This window comes from Lipotes vexillifer, unplaced genomic scaffold, assembly GCF_000442215.2.
Source record: "Lipotes vexillifer unplaced genomic scaffold, Lipotes_vexillifer_v1.1 scaffold230, whole genome shotgun sequence".
NCBI classification, from domain to species: Eukaryota; Metazoa; Chordata; class Mammalia; order Artiodactyla; family Lipotidae; genus Lipotes; species Lipotes vexillifer.
In genome coordinates this window covers 8817147-8824340 of record NW_006775143.1, presented here as the reverse complement: position 1 = coordinate 8824340, position 7194 = coordinate 8817147, and the positions used below count along the sequence as shown (strand labels likewise).

The 7194-nt window shown below is 39.2% G+C and overlaps 1 pseudogene; it reads right to left on the bottom strand.

The window, feature by feature from the left end:
• Positions 1-1070: 1070 nt before the first annotated feature.
• LOC103071080 (splicing factor 45 pseudogene) lies at positions 1071-2240 on the bottom strand (annotated as a pseudogene).
• Between the last annotated feature and the right edge of the window lie 4954 nt (positions 2241-7194).

The following is a 7194-nucleotide window of genomic DNA, read 5'->3' as shown; positions in this document are numbered from 1 at the left end:
CCACTGCACCACTATGACTGTTAGGATTCAAACTGTCACCAGAGCTCCAGCAGACAGGATGCTCTGACCTCACCCATGATGCCAGAACATTCCATGGTCCAGCTCAAACTCATATCCAGCAACTGTAAGACCCTCCAAGACAGTTTCTTTTTTGCAATAAAAACCCCCATGGGTGTGCACTCGTGAAAAAAAATCAATTTTATTAATGTATAATTTACAGATTAAAATGCATCTATTTTACATGTGCATTTTGACATATTTATACACCTGTATAATCAGTATCATGATCAATATAGAGAACATTTACATCATCCTAAAATGTTCCCTGTTCCCTTTCTCAATTTTCCATCCCTGGTCCTAGACATCCACTGATCTGTTTTCCGTCTTGATATATTTGTCTTTTTTTATAGTTTCATATAAATGAAATCTTCCAGTATGTAGTCTTCTATGTCTGGCTTCTTTCACTCAGCACAAAAATGTTGAGATTCATCCATGCGATCGCATGTATCATAGGTTATTTCTTTTTCTTTTTCTTTTTTTTAGTAACTTGCAGGTTTTATCAAAATGAATCAAAAAAAAAAAAAGAAAGAAAAGCAAAGGGTAACACAACCCCATATCCCAAAACTTTCTAGATATTTTAGTGCAAGAAATGCCATATCACTGAAGCACTTGAGGATTATCATGAAATCCTAGCAAAAAATGTAATCACCTCAGAAGTGGTAAAAAAAAGGGGAAAAAAAAAAAAAAAAAAAAAAAAGAGAGAGAGAAACAACCAGAGAGGCACACATTGTTATTTATTTATTTATGTTTTTGAATTTCTGAATTTTATTTTTTTTTTATACAGCAGCTTCTTATTAGTTATCTATCTTGTTTTTTTTTTTTTAAAGGATTGTTATACTATATTAAAAAACCACAAAATAAAAAAGGGATCAGTCGACATATATCTTAGAAGTCCTTCCAGAGTCTCTGTACCCACAGCCATGCAGGCTGCCTGTCGCCTTGCTCTCCGCTGCTCAGTCTGCGGCTTGTTGAAGGATCGCTGGAGATGACTCAGGCTCTAGTTCTTGCAGTCACACCTGTTCTGCCAAATCCAAGACCCTGAATTTATCCAAATTGTAGAAACATGCTTTGACCACCCGTCCACCAAAATACCTCCCATTCAGATCAACAACAGCTTTAATTGCTGATTCAGCACTCTCAAATTCTAAAAGCATTCGTATTGCTTCATCATTAGGGGCACCAGGAATTTCAAATATCACACATTTTCCGACTTTGCCATATTTTTCACACTCTTCCTTGGTTTCAACTTCCAAGTCTTCATCTACCTCTCCTGCACCAACCATGTTCCTTAGCAGGGCCACTTTAGTAGGACACTTATGTATTTCAGTTAATGGATTTGAATCCCACTTCCTGGTTGCATCTTTCTCAGTGGCGTCGCCCACGATGATCTTGCCTCCCCGCTTGCTGGTCTTCTCCACTTGACAGCGCTGTGCTCAAGCCCTGCTTGTGCTTCCCAAGACCCTGGCCTTCCCGGAAGCATGATTTTATGTGCTACTGTGCCACCCTGTTGGGGAGGAAGGAGTTGCCGGGGCCGGTCGGGGATCTGGGTCTGTCTTCCTCGTACACTGGGGGAGGGATAGCAGCTTTGGAAGACGGTGAGCGAGGTCTTGAATCCTCTGCATAAGGAAAGTCTCTGGGTAACTGTTTTTCTCTACAAGAGAAGTGGGTGGTGGAATGGCAGCTCCGCCCAGACTTCTCTTCCTCCTCTCTGGCTCATAATCTTCATCTTCATCAGAATCTGAATCTGGTCTCCTGGATTCATGTCTGTCTTTACGCCTCTTTTCTCTCTCTTCTATTTGTCTTTCCAGCTCCCGCTGTCTCTGTCGCTCCTCTCTTTGGCGCTTCACTACTTTCTCACAATCGTTAGGAAACATGGGATCATGTTCATCAGCTAGGGAAATCAAAACTTTCTCCTGCAGAAACCGCCCTGGGAACCGGATCCTTGAGGCCCGCTGCCACGTGCGGCGCGGTGTCCACAGTCTGCCTCTGGCCTGAAGAGGCACCTCGCTTCAGGTCGACTACGGGGCAAGGACTGTACTTTGTTTTGTCCTCTGGCTCTTCGCCTGAGTGACAGCTGCCTTCTTCACCTGGAGCTGAGACTACACAAGTTTGAAGTTTGGGGACCAGGCTGCTGTTTTTGAGTCACTGGTCTCCACTCCCAGGTCATCGTACAGGGACATCTCAGTTTAATGCCGGCCCGCCTGGCCGACGCTCCCAGGCCGCGGCGGCGCACCGGGGCCGAGGCGCTGCGGACTCGACGGGCTGGGTGCTGGGTGTCAGCCCCAGACGGCCGGACCTCTCCGGCGCCAACCCCTACGCAGAGTCTGCGGGGCCCCCGGCGGCGCCGTCATTTCTTTCTTTTCATTTTTTTAAATTCAGGTATAGTTGATGTACAATGTTATGTAAGTTACAGGTGTATAACATAATGTTTCATAATTTTTAAAGGTTATACGCCACTTATAGTTATTATAAAATATTGGCTCTATTCCCTGTGTTGTACAATATGTCCCTGTAGCTTATTTCTTTTATACCCTGTAGTTTGGTACCTCTTAATCCCCTACCCATATGTTGCCCCTCCCCTCTTCCCTCTCTCCACTGCTAGCCACTAGCTTGTTCTCTATATCTGTGAATCTATATCTGTGAATCACTAGTTTGTTATATTTTTTTAGACTCCACATGTAAGTGGTAGCATACAGTATTTGTCTTTCTCTGTCTGATATTTCACTTAGCATAATTTCCTCCAAGTCCATCCATGTTGTTAAAGGTCATTTTTATTATTGCCGAGTAGTTTCAATTGTATGGATATACTTCAATTTGTTTATCCATTCCCCTGTTAATGGACAGTTGGATGGTTTCTAGTTTTTGACTACTATGAATAAAATTGCTATAACATTTACATACTAATCTTTGTGTAGACATGTGTTTTAATTTCTCTTGGGTAGCAGCCAGGAGTGGAATTGCTGAGTCTGTGGTACATATGTGCTTAACTTTATAAGAAATTTGTGTTAGGTTTTGTCAGGTACTTTTTTTTGCATCTATTGAGCGAATCATGTGGGTTTTCTTCTTTGATTGTTAATATGGTGAAATACAATAATTGAAATTCAGACGTTAAATATTCAAACACTTGATCCATGCTGATTAACCTTTTCTATACATTGCCTGACTTGATTTCTTAAAATTTTGTTACAGATTTTTGCAATCATATTATGAAGGATGTTGGTCTCAGTTTTTCATTTCTTTGCAATGTGTTTGCCTGGCTTAGGTATCAAGATAATGTTGGTCTCATAAAATGACTTGGGAAGTGTTCGCTCTTCCTCTGTTCTCTGGTAGAATTGGTATTATTTCTTCCTTAAATGCTTGATAGGATTTATCAGTAAAGATATCTGGGTCTGGAAGTTTCTTTGTTAGAAGGTTTTAAATTACAAATTGATTTTTTTTTTCTCTATTTTTTGGCCATGGCACGCAGCATGCAGGATCTTAGTTCCCCAACCAGGGGTCGAACCCATGCCCCCTGCAGTGGAAGCGAGGTGTCTTAACCATTGGACTGCCAGGGAATCCCACAAATCAGTTTTCTTTAACAGATATTGAGATACTCAGATTTCCTATTTCTTCTTTAGTCAGTTTTATTAATTTCTATCTTTCAAGACACTTGTCTATTTCATCTAAGTTGCTGAGTTTATTGGCAAAAACATCTTTTCACAGTCTTCTCTTATTGTCCCTTTAATGACTTTAAAGTTAGTAGTGATATTCCCACTATCATTTCTGCTATTGGTAATTGTGTTTATTTTTTTTTTACCTTGATCAGTCTGGCTAAGGGTTTGTCAAATTTGTTGATATTTTGTTTGTTTGACCATATTCTATTTCATTGATTTCTGTTCTTATTTCTGTTTACTTTGGTGAAAGTTTAGACAATTAATCTTAGACATTTCTTGTTCTTGTCTTGTTTTATTGTTAACTTTTTAAATGTATAGAAATGTATACCGTAGGAAGTGAGAATTTCCCATAACCCATTCCCCCCTGAGGTAACTGCCTTTCTACCAATGTGCTGATCACCAAAGACATACTAAAGGACTTGACATCCCTCTAATCCACCACATGCCTTTGAACATGTGTGCCTTTGCTCCTGACATTCCTTCAGAAAGGAATACTCTCCTCAACATTCTCGACCTGGTGAATTCATAGTTATTAAGGTCCATCTCAAATACCACGTCCTTCTTGAAATTTCCTTCAGTTCTTCCAATCAGAGTTCATTCTCTTCTCTGTGTACCACTGGACTCTGTGCATGATTGTACTATATTGATCATTGGAAGGGTAGAATTTGAATACGGTCCATTTGTTCCAAAGTCCACACTTCCGTGTGCTGTGCTGCTTCCTTGGCATTTTTCTATTGGGTTTTAGAGCAGTTTTCTATAATTCTTGACTTACTATACTCTTTCTGTTTGTTTGTTTTAATTGAGGTATAATTCACATTACATAAAATTCTCCTTTTTAAGGTGCACAATTATTACAGGATTTTAATCTCAAATTTCTATATGGAAAGAATTATATTTATCTTAGTATTTCCAGTTCCTGGTAAGTACTTAACACTCAATATAAGACATTCAGTAAATGTTTCCTGAATTAAGAAAATAAGTGTTTACCATATGTTCTCTGCTGGTATTTCTCAAATTCAATGTGCATACAAATCACCCAGGGAGACTGTTAAAATGCAGATTCTGATTTGGAAGTGGAATCTGAGATCTAAACTTCTAACAAGCTTTTTACATGATGCCTATGCTGCTGATCTGAGGACCACACTTTGTTTTATTTGTTTGTTTTTAATTTTTTTAATTTTTATTTTTTTTAATGTTTTTATTGGAGTGTAATTGCTTTACAATGGTGTGTTAGTTTCTGCTTTATAACAAAGTGAATCAGTTATACATATACATATGTTTCCATATCTCTTCCCTCTTAGGTCTCCCACCCTCCCTATCCTACCCCTCTAGCTGGCCACACAGCACTGAGCTGATCTCCCTGTGCTATGCGACTGCTTCCCACTAGCTAGCTATTTTACATTTGGTAGTGTATATATGTCCATATATACACTATCACTCTCTCACTTTGTCACAGCTTATGCTTCCCCCTCCCCGTGTCCTCAAGTCCATTCTCTAGTAGGTCTGCATCTTTATTCCTGTCTTGCCCCTAGGTTCTTCATGACCTTTTTTTTTTTAGATTCCATATATATGTGTTAGCATACCGTATTTGTTTTTCTCTTTCTGACTGACTTCACTCTGAATGACAGACTCTAGGTCCATCCACCTCACTACAAATAACTTAATTTTGTTTCTTTTATGGCTGAGTAATATTCCATTGTATATTTGTGCCAGATCTTCTTCTTTTTTTTTTAACATCTTGGTATAATTGGTTAGTTTCTGCTTTATAACATAGTGAGTCAGTTATACATATATATATGTTCCCATATCTCTTCCCTCTTTGTCTCCCTCCCTCCCACCCTCCCTATCCCACCCCTCCAGACAGGTCACAAAGCACCAAGCTGATCTCCCTGTGCTATGCAGCTGCTTCCCTCTAGCTATCTACCTTACGTTTGGTGGTGTATATATGTCCATGCCTCTCTCTCGCTTTGTCACAGCTCACCCTTCCCCCTCCCCATATCCTCAAGTCCGTTCTCTAGTTGGTCTGTGTCTTTATTCCCATCTTACCCCTGGGTTCTTCATGACATTTTTTTTCTTAAATTCCATATATATGTGTTAGCATACGGTATTTGTCTTTCTCTTTCTGACTTACTTCACTCTGTATGACAGACTCTAGATCTATCCACCTCATTACAAATAGCTCAATTTCGTTTCTTTTTATGGCTGAGTAATATTCCATTGTATATATGTGCCACATCTTCTTTATCCATTCATCTGTTGATGGACACTTAGGTTGCTTCCATGTCCTGGCTATTGTAAATAGGGCTGCAATGAACATTGTGGTACATGACTCTTTTTGAATTATGGTTTTCTCAGGGTATATGCCCAGTAGTGGTATTGCTGGGTCATATGGTAGTTCTACTTGTAGTTTTTTAAGGAACCTCCATACTGTTTTCCATAGTGGCTGTATCAATTTACATTCCCACCAACAGTGCAAGAGTGTTCCCTTTTCTCCACACCCTCTCCAGCATTTATTGTTTCTAGATTTTTTGATGATGGCCATTCTGACTGGTGTGAGATAATATCACATTGTAGTTTCGATTTGCATTTCTCTAATGATTAATGATGTTGAGCATTCTTTCATGTGTTTGGTGGCAATCTGTATATCTTCTTTGGAGAAATGTCTATTTAGGTCTTCTGCCTATTTTTGGATTGGGTTGTTTGTTTTTCTGATATCGAGCTACATGAGCTGCTTCTGTATTTTGGAGATTAATCCTTTGTCAGTTGCTTCGTTTGCAAATATTTTCTCCCATTCTGAGGGTTGTCTTTTCGTCTTGTTTATGGTTTCCTTTGCTGTGCAAAAGCTTTGAAGTTTCATTAGGTCCCACTTGTTTATTTTTGTTTTTATTTCCATTTCTCTAGGAGGTGGGTCAAAAAGGATCTTGCTGTGATTTATGTCAAAGAGTGTTCTGCCTATGTTTTCCTCTAAGAGTCTGATAGTGTCTGGCCTTACATTTAGGTCTTTAATCCATTTTGAGTTTATTTTTGTGTATGGTGTTAGGAAGTGTTCTAATTTCATTCTTTTACATGTAGCTTTCCAGTTTTTTTTATGGTTTTTATTCACCAATTTGATAATATGGTGTATCACATTGATTGATTTGAGTACATTGAAGAATCCTTGCATCCCTGGGATAAATCCCACTTGATCGTGGTGTATGATCCTTTTAATGTGTTGTTGGATTCTGTTAGCTCTTCTCTAAATGTTTGATAGAATTCGCCTGTGAAGCCATCTGGTCCTGGGCTTTTGTTTGTTGGAAGATTTTTAATCACAGTTTCAATTTCAGTGCTTGTGATTGGTCTGTTCATATTTTCTATTTCTTCCTGCTTCAGTTTCGGAAGGTTGTGCATTTCTCAGAATTTGTCAATTCCTTCCAGGTTAGGACCACACTTTGAATTGCAACGCTCTAAGGTACCTTCTCTCTAGAGTAAAGGTAGTTCTCCT